This window comes from Pinus tabuliformis, chromosome Q (genome assembly GCF_031772625.1).
Source record: "Pinus tabuliformis cultivar Carrire ecotype Pingquan chromosome Q, CPIR1, whole genome shotgun sequence".
In the NCBI taxonomy this organism is placed as follows: domain Eukaryota; kingdom Viridiplantae; phylum Streptophyta; class Pinopsida; order Pinales; family Pinaceae; genus Pinus; species Pinus tabuliformis.
Window position 1 is genome coordinate 579,166,514 of NC_142296.1, and position 15,152 is coordinate 579,181,665.

Genomic DNA, 15,152 nt, shown 5'->3' on the forward strand with positions numbered 1-15,152 from the left:
ACCAATGACTGATATATGCAATTTGAAGGAAAAGCTGGAAGACAACAAATCATCATCTTAGTTCTGCTCATCAAGCCACTGTTTATTTGTAGAGTTAGTTAACTAGTTAGGAGGAAGGTTGTTTGAAACTTGCTCAAATTTTTGTAATCTATTTTTGCACATTAGTTAGAATTGTATTTATACCCTTCTCATGTGTTTAGAGAAGGGTCCAGTATTTTATCAAAAACATTTGCAAAGAATTCACTTTTGTAAGTTTGTGAATGCTTTGGTGAAATTATGGAACATGATCGTTTCTTTTAGATATCATACTACGTTCCTTTGTTGATGCACTATTGTGTTTTTAGGAGATAATTTGATTTGAAGAAAGGAGTTGATCCATGTCATTAGTTAAATGAGTAGAACTTCGCACATATGGTACTATTATCTTATATGATTGATTCTGTTTTTTTTGTTTAATTAGTGACAACACTTTACTTTCATTAATTGTATGTGAGATTTATTCTTTCTGTTAAGCGTTAAGTGCACTATTGTATGATGCCTAACTTAAATTGTTAATTTTCATATATATATATATAATTCATCATATATGCGATATATTTTATAAATTTATTTGACTAACTATTTAGTAAAAGAAATTATCTTATACGTTATCATCTATGTTTATGCGTGATTAATCTTTATTATCACGTGTTAAGTAGATATCTTTGTAGATTCCATACCACACATAAATACTTAGGTTTATATTAGAATAAGTTAGCTAGAGAATGCACATGATAGAATCAGTCATTTAGATTATCATTATCCTATTGCAAACGCTCATGAACCACCCACTCTCATCTTAAAACCCACACTGGGAAATGAGTCCCATTATCCCCAGTCGGAGCCACCACTTTAAATGGAAAAGGAGTTGTGTTAAGGTCCAGACTAGGTGGTTATTCCCCATGTTGGGGTCGCAGAAATATGAGGCCTTCAACAAAATCATTGGCCCTATCTTCGACAATCGAACATTGATGTAGAATGGCTTGAATTTTTACGCCGTAAGGCGTTTCCCTCTGAGATCCATCCCCATTTTGACCATGTGTCTTCCTCTGACGCCGTACGATGAGATGTTAGACGATTACAAACACCAGAACCGTCGATCAAAAATGTCACTGAGGCGATGCGGTCCGGGTAATGAAGAGCGCGGAGTGCCAATCGCCATTCCACATAACGATATTTCTTCCTCTGTTACTCCGGTTTATTGTGTAAATAATATATTCTTCCACATTCTGCCCTGAAAATGGTGTCAAACGACAAGGCCTCCGTCACGAAGGAGCTCAACGATAAGCACAGAAAGGTAAAGCTTCAAGGTCTCATGTTTTTTCTTTGAATAGTTCCGAAAATTTAGTGTGGATTTTGATTTATCTGTAAATGGGCCGAAAGCCCTGTAATTTGTTTTCTTTGTATATTTTGTAGTCCGAGCTCTATTTTTACTAGGGTCAGCTATTTTTTGTTTTGCCATTCATTCCTGAAATTATGCAGGGTCTCGGTACAAGTACTTCTAAAGAGGGGAAAGAATATTTTAAAAATTTGCAAAAACATAAAAAAGACTTCATGTGGATTAACGATGACGATGGAGATGCAATTGAATTAGCCTTCAGCAAGAAGAAAATAGAGGCCAGAAAGAACTGGCTAAGACATTTTTGAGGTAATGAAATTAGTTTCCATAATGAGTAAATGTTGTTGAATGGAAGACTGCTAATTTGCTCACAATTCTAACATTAATGAATCTAATGGCAGCCGGGGACATATTTGGACCAGACTGACAAGCTTATCAAGTACAACGACTTTGTAAACAAGGAACTGATCCTATTTTCCATGGCTGATTTGCAAAGATCCATCCCATCCATGGTTGATGGTTTGAAACCAGGGCAAAGAAAAATATTGTTTTGTTCTTTCAAGAGAAATTTTGTTACGCAAGCAAAGGTTGTCTCATCTTACCATGAAATTATTTACTCCCTTATCGGCAGTGCTTATCGGACTCTTGGAATTTACAATAATAATGTTGTTTCCTTAAACAGGTGGCTCAATTCTCGGGTTATGTCTCAGAGCATTCTGCTTACCATCACGGTGAGCAGAGTCTTGCTAGCACAATTATTGGAATGGCACAAGATTTTGTTGGAAGTAACAACATTAACCTTCTTGCCCCGGTTGGACAATTTGGTACCAGAGCCCAGGTGTGAAATTCAGGGAGGTAGTTGCTTTTGAATCTTAATGATCTTTACCACTGCTATTTATTCTTACATCTAAATGAAACCTCCTGCCTATGTGGGTCGTTTATGACGGTGGAAAAGACCATGCAAGCGCTCGATATGTTTTCACATACCTGTCACCAATAACACGCTTCTTGTTCCCAAAAGACGATGATGTACTCTTGGATTACTTGAATGAAGATGGCCAGAAAATTGAGCCAACGTGGTAAGTAGTTCGGTATAGAAGAGTGATAAATTGTTGTATTCAGAATTGTGTATAGGTTGATAGGCAGGTACAGAAGGATGGCGAATTGTGGGATTCAGAAATTTCGTATAACCCTGGGGAGTCTTGTACACCAGGAATTTGTGTTATATATATGTTTTATTGCAAGCATGGGTTTTCATTGGTTTTCTGTATGTGGCTTAGATATGTGCCAATTATTCTGATGGTCCTTGTGAATGGAAGTGAAGGAATTGGAACTGGTTGGAGTTCCTTTGTACCTAACTACAACCCAAGGGATATTGCCGCAAATATAAAGCGCATGCTTAATGATGAACCCTTGCAGCCAATGACACCTTGGTACAAGGGTTTTAAGGTAATATTCTGTCCATTATTCAATATAGAGATTTGCAGAATATTTTACAAATTTGATTCAACCGTTGTTTTCACTCTTAATCTTGGGTGTGTTCAGGGTACAATTGAACAAACAGCTGTAAAGGATAATTGTGTGAGTTACACGATTAGTGGCATCATAGAAGAAATTAATGAGACCACACTGAGAATTACAGAGTTGCCCGTTCGCAAGTGGACTCAGGATTACAAGGAATTTTTGGAAGCGTTGATGACTGGGAATGATAAGATTAAAGATCCATTCATAAGGGTGGGTTGTTGTCATTCATACAAATAGGTTACACGTAAGAATTTTTAAATATCGTGAAATGATTTTTAATGAAAATATTTGTCTTCCAGGACTACAAGGAATACAATACTGATACCAGGGTCCATTTTGAGGTGTCACTTTCTGAAGAGAATATGAAGATTGCACTTCAAGAGGGTCTTTTAAAGAAATTCACACTGACTACTACAATCAATACAAGTAACATGCATCTTTTTGACTCAAAGGGAATCATTCATAAATATGAGACCCCTGAGCAAGGTACATTCCTTAAATTCATCATTATTTGGTTGTCTGGTAGGCTTCAATCTTGTATTTAAATGCATGAGTTGAAGAACGGTTCTAAATGGGATTACCTCATAAACTTGCAGTTCTGGAGGACTTCTATCATATCCGACTGGAATTCTATGAAAAGAGAAAGGTAGGGTTTTTCTGTGCTATCCTCTTTAGCCAGAGCCTTCTTTCTGGCTTAGCATTACCAACACATTTGTTTTCTGCCATTTCTGTGCCTGCCCTCTTTGTCTTACTTTGTCTCCAAGAACTTGTTTTGGCAATGCCTCGTCAAAAGATGCCATGGATTGAAATTTTGAAAGCCCAACAAATTTTGTTTTTGTTTCATATAATGAACAACAAAATTTTGGAATGAACGCTTTTAACATTGAATTGAAATTGTGAATCCAGAAAGTCCAATTGGACAACCTTCAGCTTGATTTGCTGAAATTGGACAATAAAGTTAGATTCATACTGGGGGTTGTAAATGGAGAAATCATAGTGAGCAACAAGAAACGTGCAGAGTTGCTGCTTGAATTGAAGAACGAACGCTTCACCCCATTCCCCAAGAAGGGAAAACCTGTTGAGGCAGCTATTGCTGGGGCAATAGAAGATGCTGAAGAGTCTCCTGAAGACAACATTGAGACAGTAAAGGGTGTTCGTGCTGGAGATTATGAGTATCTTCTATCCTTGGCAATAGGAACATTGACTTTAGAAAAGGTGCAGCAATTATGTGCTGAACGAGACAAGCTTGAGGATGACGTTGAGCAGCTTAAAAAGGCAACACCCAAATCTCTATGGTGGAAAGACTTGGATGCCTTTACAAAGGAGTTGGATGTATGTTCCTCATCTTTTGACACCTTTGGTAGATCGAGATTTGTGTGATTCATCCTGTCTGAGAAACGAGTTGCTTCATCCACTCTTATGGCTTTTGGTATATTTGGTTTCTCACTTGTCTGTAATTTTTGTAGGCTCAAGAACTACAGGAGCCCAAGGATGATGAATATGAATTGAGCAACATGGGAAATGATTCTGCCAGAATCTTCAGACAAGTAGGAAAAAACCAGAGAAAAAAATACCAAAAAAACTGTAACTGCTGAAAAAACTGATTCTCAATCAACCACCAACAATCAGGCATCGACTGCCTCTCTTACTACAACTAATGCACAGAATGGTAATGCTGTTTTTAATCCACTGCGATTGAAATTCACTGTTATAAATGTCATCCCTGTGGTTGTAAAAGCTTTGACGTATGCCTGGCATCTATCTGCAGAAATTGCGAAACCCAAGCGTGGAGGCGGCAAGAAAGGGGCTGCGAAAAAACAAATGGTTTGTTTAAGTTGCTTTCTATTTATTTCCGTAGGATCCAATTTATGTTGTTGTTTAACATGGATGATGTGAATTGGATCTTTTCAGGAAGTGGAAAGCGATGAGGACGATGAATTAGATACCAGCCTGCAGGATCGGTTGGCATCTTATAACAATGGATTATCAACAGATCAATCAGGTTCCTCATCATATTTTTTCTGCAACAATTGATATTTACTCAAGAGATGAGATAAGATGAGATAATTATATCTATGTCCAACTAATGACCACAAAGTAGGTCAAAGGGACTATTGAGTACAATGATGTCCATAAATTGTGGGAGAACCAAACAGTCTCCTATAAAAAATACAATGCATGAATATAAAACTTTTGTTATTTGGGCACTTCAGTCTCTTCTAATATAAATTTGCATTCTGTAATCTGAGTACTTGTATTTTTTTCAATTTGCAGTTGTTGAGGATCAGGGAAGCAAACAAAATTCACCAACTGAAGATTTTAAACCAAACCAGAAAGAGACCACTAGACGGGCAAAAAAGGTTGCCCCTGTCTACGTTGAGATGTCAGATGAAGATGGTACAATGGAAACCATTCCAGAAGAAGAAGAAAATGAAGAGGGAGAGAAACAACCAAGGAAGGCTGGTGCAAAAGAGAAGGCTGCCAATGGGAGAACAAAGAAGGCCACTATTGCCAGTGATGGTGATTCTGATTTTGGAATTGATGAAGATGACGACACTGATTATGAGGAAGCCATTCCTAGGAAGGGGTCAAAGAAGCGTGCTGTTGCTAAGGCCTCCAAACCCTCGAAAACAAACCCTAACAAGTCTAATTCTACAACTACTGCCCCTGTACCTAGAAAGAGAGGACCCAAAAGGCCAACCCAGGGACAAAAGCTGATTGATGAAATGCTAAAGCCTACTTCTGTTGATGCTGCTGTTGATGCTGTACAACCATCACCTTACAAGAAATCCCCTGAGAAAAAAGTGAGAAAAATGAGACCATCTCCTTTCAACAAGAAAAGTGGATCAGTAATGTCAAAGCTGATGCAGGAGAGTGATACAAGTCCTCCTAGTGCAAATGGCTCTGCTGGATCTTCGTCCAATAGTCCTGAAGAAGTCAACGAAGCTCCAAAGCCAGTTGGGCGAAGCAGGCCACAGAGAGCGACTCGAGCTCCTGTGCAGTATGCCTTGAGTGAGAGCAGTGATGAAGATGAAGTTGAGATCAGTGATTCAGATTTTGTAGAAGATGATGACTAAAGTAGGAAAGGTTCTCAATGAAGAATGTGCATCTTTTACTTGGTATTCTGGTGGTTCTGATTTCAAAACAGTTGTATCATTAGTGCCTTTTACGGCAAACTTCAGAACGGCTTTTCTTTTAGCATCAATGAATAGAAGATTATGACCAATCTAGGAAAGCTATTCAGCACAATGTACATATTTTACCAAGTATTCTTCTGGTTCTGATTTTATATCAGTGATGGGTTCTTTGGATGGCATAAGTATCTTCTTGCAAGCTTCAAAAATGCTTTTCTTTAGCATCAATGATAGTTGACATAGACTACAATGTTTGTACAACTTTTTGACATCACATCCACATAGAAGCAATGTGGTTGTCACTTAACTGCACTTGTTGGCCTGGTCAGATAAAGTCACAGAGAATATCTAGAAATATCTTGTGGTTCCTTCTACAATTTAATCTTGCTGCTTATGTATCTTTATGGCATGGTCTATCTACAGCACGCAGGCCTCATTTGTTGATGCATTCCATCATTCAACTGCAAATATATTTTTGGTATTGTAGATTGCAAAGTGCAGGCCTCTTAGCATCTTGTCATTAAGTCAGTTATGTTTCTCCTACGTCAATTGGGACATCAGGTGCAGGCCTCTTAACATCTTGTCATTAAGTCAGTTCTGTTTCTGCTACGCCAATTGGGATATCAGGTGTGCATTTTGGATCTCATATGTGAGAAAAAACTAGTCATTTTTGAATCACAAATCTCTTGCATAAGATCCAGAAAATGGTATATCACTGTTTACACATCACATCTGCATAGAAGCAATGTGCTTTCCATGTATCTGTGATTCTACACTTATTTGCCTGGTCAGATAAAGTAGCAGGAATAGTTTGCGGAAATATCTTGTTTTATTCCAGAATTTACCATCGCTGCATTTATATTGTTATGGTGTGGGGTATGTAGAGTATGTAGGTCTCATGTGGCTGTGCATTTCATCATTTAATTGATCCTTTTAGCACTCTCTTTTTGGTATTGGAGAGAGTGCTGGCCTCTCATCGGAGAAAGCACTTCTGTAGGAGTGCATGAACTGGCCTTATGAGCGGCATTGTAGTAAGGATTATCTAGTTCGAGGTGTGTATCTCATATGTTAATAGAGATAAGGCATTACGTTATGGAATGGTCTCATGATGTCTTTCACTTGGTGATTCAAGTAATTAACATTAACTTTCAGAGGATGCTTCAGTAAATATTTTTCTTTTGCTTTACTTTAGGAAGGTCACCGCTGTCTTCATTATACTGTAGAAAGCAGGATATAAAAAATATTTTATACTGAGTTAGTTTGATTGTGCTAAATTAGATCTTATGGTCCTGCTCTCGTGGAGCTGGAATGATCTCCACAATGTATTTATTTGTGTTTTGATTTAATAAAAGACAGTCGAGCGAGAGGAATTTGTGTATGAATGAAAATATTGCAGAGCAATCTGTGTTACTTCTGTGATTCCTGTGTAGTGTATTCTTAATTTTTTATCAGTTGCGTGCTTTATCTGTTGTGGTTGAATTCGATCAAGCTGCGGAGTCACAGGGGCGCTCTGTGTATGTATGCAAAACTTCGTATACTTCCTGTATCCATATTTACGCCGTAAGGCGTTTCCCTCTGAAGTGAACTCCCCCAAATGCCTTTCTATCCTAATCGTAGCCGTTAGATTTTTTGTTAGACGATTGAACAAAAATCAACCGTCTGATTAGCTGTCTGATTTAATAAATAAAAAATGTTTTAAAATATTAAAAACCTTGAAAAAACGTTTCACCTTTCACTTGACATCTGTGGGCTCACGGCTGAGCTTAAGGAAGAAGTTGCAACTTCCTGAGAGCATGCGAAAAGCCCCCCTGATTTTACAGTGTCGTCTGGACTGTATATTCTTGCAAGAATTACTCCTGCCTCATTCAGAGAAAATACCAGAAGGGCTTCGATGACTGCAAAGACTGCTTCGATCTTCAAGGCCGGGAGAAAACCAGGTGGGTAAATGGCGGTGGCTCCATGGATTACTCTGTCGACGAGGTATTGAATCTGAAGAAGAAGACAATTCGAATTGGGTTGGACATCGGAGGAGGAATAGGAACTTTCGCCGTGAGAATGAGGGAGGAATAGGAACTTTCGTCATGTATATCACTATAACACAGACGCTGCTATTCTTTGAAAATACTTTGGACATTGTTCATTCTATGCATGTCTTGAGCAATTGGATTCCCAAACAGCTGCTGGAATTTGTACTCTATGATTAGGTGAGGGTTCTGAGAAGAAACTGAAGAAACATGTGAGAGATCTGAAATTGATACACTTTTGATTTTGTTTATCAGGAAACTTTTCAAAGATGCTCAGAAGGTAAAGTTTAGCTTGGTGGCTTTTACAGTACTTCTATTTGAGAAATTTTTAATTTTCAATCATGGGAATATATATGATGCCCTTGCCTGTTTTTAATATATTTTCCACTTTCAGTGTATGGTTCATGTATCTGGGTTTGATTTAGGGCTCCAAGATTTTCATATTCATATTAATATATAAAACAGATCTGCAATTTGAATTTCTGGATTTTCTACCGTGCCATGGTTTTCATTGATATTTGAAAAAATGTGGATGGTTTGTCTGTAATGGTCAAGGGCTGAAATTCAATGGCCATGTTTAGTAGGTGTCGTGCTCTGCAAATTCTCCCAGACTCAGTTGGGAATCTGGCGGGCCTTCGAAGTCTTGTCCTGGGCGAGTGTCGCGCTCTACGGACGCTGCCAGACTCGGTTGGGAAGTTGACGGTTTTCCAAAGTCTTGACCTGGAAGGGTGCCATGCTCTGCAAATGCTCCCAGACTCAGTTGGGGATCTAAAGGGCTTCCAAATTCTTCAGCTGCGTCCGTGTTCCAATTTACAGGTGCTGCCCAAAGTTGAGCATTTGAGATCGTTGGTGAAGCTTGATGTGTCTGGATGTCCCAAACTACAATGTAGTGTGGGAGTATTCGAGCAGCTACGCCAACGACTGGGAGAAGGTTTTAGTGAAGAAAACTTGGGAGAAAGATTCAGTGAAGAAAGTGAGTAGTAAATATAACAACATTTAATAAACACAATCGTGGTCCAGTGGCCACAGTGTTCATTGCTCGCCGAATACAACCTTCACAGATTTGTAATCTTAACCAAAATGAACAAGGTGGATAGCTGCGAGGCAGTTAGTCCCTGTCTCTGTAGATAATTAAAATATCTTGCTTAATGCGACAAGATTTATGTGTAATGTAATTTTACTGAACAAATAAGTTCATATTTCTGATTTCTGATTTGTCAAAATTTGAAATCACATGGAAAATTTTAGGGTGACGCGTTTTGAACCTTTATCAAGGTTTATCACCATCATATAATAAATCTCCACCATGTCCTATAATGAACCTCGATAGAGATTCGAAACTTATCGACCCTAAAATTTCTATATGATTTTTTCAGAAAATCTTGGCTTAAGTTCATACTTCTGCATTGATCCGTTCTCATTTTTGGTCTAAACATATTATTTGATATTTTTGGTCTAAACATATTATTTGATGAATACAGTAATGGCTTTGCTTCTTTGACGAATGCAGTGATGGATGTGCTTCTGCCTCTCAGAGAACCGCCCATACATGCAGCAGTCACAGATCCGTTGTAGTCTAGCTAGATAGGATATATCTTTTTTCCAATATGTAACCTTGCGTGAGATCTTCTGGGTTAACTATTTGTATAGTCTTCTCGATCTCCCATCAAATCTGTAGGGACTACCCTTGCTTACAATCCAACACCATTATGAATCAGTTTGTAATACATATACCAAGAAATTAATTATTATCACGATTCAGTAAAGGATATACTTTTAACTCTTTGCAAATTGACAAACTCACAGGTTTTCAATGTACGTCACATTTGCCATAGACAAGCTGTTAATTTACAAAAAGCACGTGCACCGTCAAATTAAGCTGAACAAATTACATAAGACCAAGTTGCTTCATACAAGGTTGTCTCTAATTTTATTTTTCAGTATGGAAAAAGTGATATATTCATCAAAAAGAAATTTTACAAACACGTGATATGAGATCAACATATAGATGTAATAAAATACATCAAATATCATCTTTCTATACCAGTCAAAACTATTCTGGCAAATCCAGAAGTATAGACTATCATAACCAGTATTGTGCAGGCATAATGATGACAAGTGAATCAGCAAACCAAGCATAGGAAAAGTAATATGTACAAATCAAAAACACAAAATGGGTTGATAGGATGTCCAGCATGTTGTATCCCGGCAAAGTTCATCTTGTACATATGAGAATTCCTGCAAAGAAATAGTTCTATTCAGAGAAAGTCATCACCCCGGCGTCTAGAATTTGTCCTTCCATCTTAATCTCAATGTGTCGTACATTCGCTTCAGCATGAAGTCCTTTTTTCGAGAGTCTGCCTCTAAAATGGTTATGCTCTCTTTCTATGTGTTCAATAGATGAACCCGGATAATAAGTCCAGAGTTGTTGTACTTGGAAGAGCCAACCTTGAAGAGTGTAAAATGGTTATGCTCTCTTCCTATGTATGCAATAGATGAACCCAGATAATAAGTCCAAAGTTGTTGTACTTGGAAGAGCCAGCCTTGAAGAGTGGTTTGATAGATATGTGCCCGTCCAAGTCCTCATATATGTGTAATATTGGGATGTTCAAAAATTTTGTGAACCAAAGTAAACCTTAGAGTGACATTACTTCAGCTTAAGTGTTCGTGCCATGGCCAACACCCCAATGTATCTAGAATCCCTGATCCAGCTAGAAGGCAATCCAGAAACCACGTCCGCAAATATGTCTTTGCGATGCTCCATCAAAATAGGCAGCCGGGAAAACCACTGTAGGGGTAGATTTGCAAGAAGAAACCTTCGGCCCGGTATGCAGATATGAACCAGTAGTGTGGGCCGGGCCAGTTTGATGTTTTCCAAAACCCGCAGTTCAGAAATCTGGTGGTTGTTGAAGATGATTTTATTTCTCCATTTCCAGACCTCCCAGAAAAAATATAATGGTAATAACAATATAATGGTATATTGCGCCATGCATATTGCGCTTGCTCTTTGCTCCGCCAGATAAGACATTCTGACAAGGTTGTGAAATGTATCAACAATAAGAGCTCAACAGTCCCAACATCCTAGGTCATATTATATTGGTAGAATCAATTGTTTGAAGTTAAGTTAGACAGATTCTTATGAAGTTATCCTACTTCAACCCACATTTACGTTTCTCTTTTGTCAATGTGATTGTTCAGAAATCCTCGCCATCAGCATATACAAACGTAATTTAACGATCCTATTTCAACCAAGAACCTAAGAACCTGACAGTTGCACTCATGCAGTTTGTATGGAATTTTTTGACGCTTGTCCTCTGGAAACATGTATGTTGTTGTTGATTACAAGACCATGACATTGTTTGTTGGTAAGTTTGAAACAACACAAATATTATAAGCCCAGACTGAAAGAACTTCTTCCAAAGTAAACATAAACATATACCTGAATGTAAAAGCCTTTTGTGATCATGAAGGCAAGCAAAACAATAGATGCTACTAATCCAATCCGTCTGATGTCAGGAACTACAACACCTATCAACACTTCAATTCCCTTCATGTGTGTCAAAACAGTGTGAATGCATTAATCATATGTAGGTATAGGTAGGTAAGATGACTAGGACATAGAGTTAAAACTTACATTAACTGTGATGATTACTAAATATAGCCCAAGCAAGATGAGCAAAAATGCAAATGCAGTACTTCGAAAATTGGCCATAAAATGCCCAAGAAGTTGTTGGATGAAAATATCTGTTTTAAAAGGCAAGAAATGGAATGGTTTTTTTGTTATTTGGATTACCAAAAGAAATGGCTTAGTTAAGATAGCTTATAAATGGAGGCATAAGCTCTGAGGCTCTCATGGTGTCATTTCAATATATTGGCCCTGTTAAAGTTTTGAATGATTCAGAAATTAGCAGATCTGTTAGATAGTGGAGGTAGGAAATTTGTAATTCTTTTTTGTCAAACGTGGTAGCTGATAAAAGATGAGAAACAACTTAATCACACACATGTTGTTAAAAGCCTAATACTAAGAAGGCTGGTAGAAGTGGATGATTAAGATTGTTTATAGGTTTAGCCAACAGTTTTATTGGTAACATGCATAGTTTGAACTTTTGGTGATATTGTTTCATCACATAGGCTGACTACAGTTTGGTGAATTGTTACTGGAAATATACTTAAATCAAGATAAAATATAGGTGGTAATACCTAGTTGAATGGAGAGTCCTAGTATATTGACCCTTTTGAGGATTATTATTTGATCAGTTTGTTTCCTTAGTCTGCTGAGTACATTTTTTTTTTGTTGGTTGGTTGTTGTTGTAATTGGTAAATTCTATAGCTGATTTTCATTGCTTCTTGGAATAACTGGCTTCTTGAATAGGGCAGTCATGCATTTGAGTATGTGAGAGGGGTTTGTAGAACACATTATCTAATGAACTCTTATGTAGAGGCAAAAAGTCTCACTCATAGCCTACTCAGGGCTTCAGATGAGAATTTCTTGTATAGAATGATCAACTTACTAGAACTACTACTACACTTTCTTCATCCACAGAAGCCACTTGAAAATGCTTGAAAATAAACTCTATGTAACGGCCATTGTCAACAAAAATATTTGCAGTGGAGGCCCTCAGCCCAACAACCATTTTAGCCAGCCTCAGAAGGCAAATAGTTGAGTTCAAACATGATGAAAATTTAATTCCCTGTATACAAAAGCATGTATTAGGTGTTGATAATGGCTAGAAATATGAACTGAAGATGTATATACCTCCTTCTGTACAAAAATGAACAGAAGAGGCAAAGATATAGGGTTCACCTCAAATTTTCTTGCAAGTTCAATCCACTGTAGGATGTGAAAGGAAGTGTCATAGTGCTAAGAGCGAAAAAGAGGGGAGGAAGAAACTAATAATTTCAGAAATTTTAGCTTTCTATCCGTACCTTGATTTGTTCTAATAAAATTAATATTAAATGTTTGATGGCATCCAGGGAGCTATCTGGTAATGATAATAATAATATTATTAGTATTATAATAATAATAACAACAATGGAAAGGTGGGGAAGGAAGAAACTAATAATTTCATAAATTTGGACCTTTTATCCTAGCTTTATTTGTTCTTTAGATCCAACTAATATTTTGTAGATCCAACTTATGGTGAACCAGCAGCTTGAAAGCCAATTGCAATTCATTTAGCCAACAACGATCTATAAGCATGCCATAGTATTATGTCTATGCATATTCACAATAGTGATTCCACTGTCATATTATTATTCCCCACTTGGACAGAGCGATGACACAAGGGGTTTCTACATGTTGATCGACCATGTAAATTGTATCTTATAAATTAAAATTCTTGTTTTCTAGCCTTCTATTTCTGTAGATATCAATTGTGTAGTTGATGGCTTACTTTTTATGAATTCTTCCACAACCTATTATTATTTACAAAATATTCATTTTCAAAATACACATAACTAACTATTGCAATTGTAACTCATTATCATCCACCCTTGCTTTCAACAATGTCCATTCACATGTCCCTATTCTTCCCCACTCTATGCTATTCTTCCCCACTCTATACATGTCTCTATTCTTCCCCACTTTATGATGTTCTTCCCCACTCTATGCCTTACGGCGTTTCCTTTGCAACATAGGGTGCAAATGCTAGTCTACTCAATGCCCAATTCTATGATCCCTTGGCCCTCAATTCAATGCAATTGTTGTATGATCGCTTGACCCCTCCATATAATTGATGTGATGCCCATTTTTAATCAGTGGTATGGCCCCATGCGTGAGGATTATGGCTTCATGCAATGCTCCACGGTCTTGGACTAGTCACTCGTCCCTTCATTACGTGCATGATGGCTCCATGGTTTTATCTTGCTTTGTGACTAATCTACGAAATAAGTGTGTTGTCATTTCCTTTGGTATGGTTCACAACTTCCAACCTCAGCCAACAAATTTTAAAATCCTAGACTGACATGGTGTCTAGGCATGGACCTCATCGTGTGGCTCCCTTCAAAACCATGACTACTCCACGCTGCATGGCAACATATGGCCTACCAGCCTTGAATCTCCTGACATATGACCACACTCTTTGACCCTCTCTTACTTGACCATTGCGCCCATAGATGTGTAGATGTCTCTGACCGATCTAGAAATATGGAGAGTGGAAACTGAATCGTAATCCTATCAACATGGTGAATTTACGAGCCCCAAATCCTAGCTGTAATTAATAGTGTTTTTCAATCTCCCTGCGATAGCTTCTCAACTAATATTTCAACAACCTTTAATCCTTTGTTTTGTTTCCCCGATGCCAGGAACTAGTAGCGTGATTGACTGCTTCTCTCATGGAAAGACGCAAGGGGTCAACGCCCTGTCTGTAAGAAACAGATTGACTCTGTCTTACAATGACTAACATAGATTGGGTCGGCTCTTCTAATAATCTACAAATTTTGTACTATAATGGCCTCTTCGGCCTCTCACAAGAAATGATTGTGACTAGAATAACAAGAGTCTGGTTGTGCCAAACTTGCAGCAACCATTCCAGGAATGCAAGTATTTTGACCTTCAATGGAGTCTTGTCTAATAATTATTCAAACCTTTGATAAAGAGATCAGTATGATATGCCTTGAACTCGCTCTACAAGATTCAATTGCACTCGACCTCTCCAAATTGTCAGAGCCTTCGACCCTCAATGCTAGAGATACACTGTTATGATTAGGTAGAAAAGTCATTTCGGCCTTTGAAAATGGTGTCAAAACAGGGCCTCTAGTAGAAAGAACTCCATCTTCAAGACCTACAAGGTGAATGGATTTAGACTTCTTCATTCCTTCTATAACAGGAATATTTTAGTGATGTAACCTGAACTTAGTTCTATGCAAACAACAATACTTTGGCAAATAGATCTTCACTCTCACACTACAAATCTTTTGTAGATGAACACAATTATATAAGCCAATTAGGGTATCTTTTGCAAATGAAAAAAATTATATAAGCCATTTAGGGTGGCTATAGAGAACAACCGAAATTGACAAGATTTTAGCAAGGCTGATTATGCGAGATCATCGAAACTTATGTTTTTTAAAATCTTTGAATTTGTCTTAAAA

The 15,152-nt window shown here is 37.7% G+C and overlaps 1 long non-coding RNA gene and 1 pseudogene across 2 annotated transcripts; both read left to right on the forward strand.

The window, feature by feature from the left end:
• Nucleotides 1-1,274: 1,274 nt before the first annotated feature.
• On the forward strand, nucleotides 1,275-2,189 carry LOC149220770 (uncharacterized). The gene is made up of 4 exons (XR_016249317.1): nucleotides 1,275-1,336; nucleotides 1,522-1,687; nucleotides 1,780-1,965; nucleotides 2,061-2,189. It is a non-coding gene; the product is annotated as an uncharacterized LOC149220770 (long non-coding RNA).
• A 177-nt stretch (nucleotides 2,190-2,366) lies between these two features.
• On the forward strand, nucleotides 2,367-6,189 carry LOC149220771 (DNA topoisomerase 2-like; annotated as a pseudogene). The gene is made up of 10 exons (XR_016249316.1): nucleotides 2,367-2,457; nucleotides 2,703-2,827; nucleotides 2,924-3,112; nucleotides 3,202-3,388; nucleotides 3,499-3,548; nucleotides 3,809-4,234; nucleotides 4,369-4,571; nucleotides 4,671-4,726; nucleotides 4,814-4,904; nucleotides 5,177-6,189. The product of XR_016249316.1 is annotated as a DNA topoisomerase 2-like (transcript).
• Nucleotides 6,190-15,152: the final 8,963 nt, after the last annotated feature.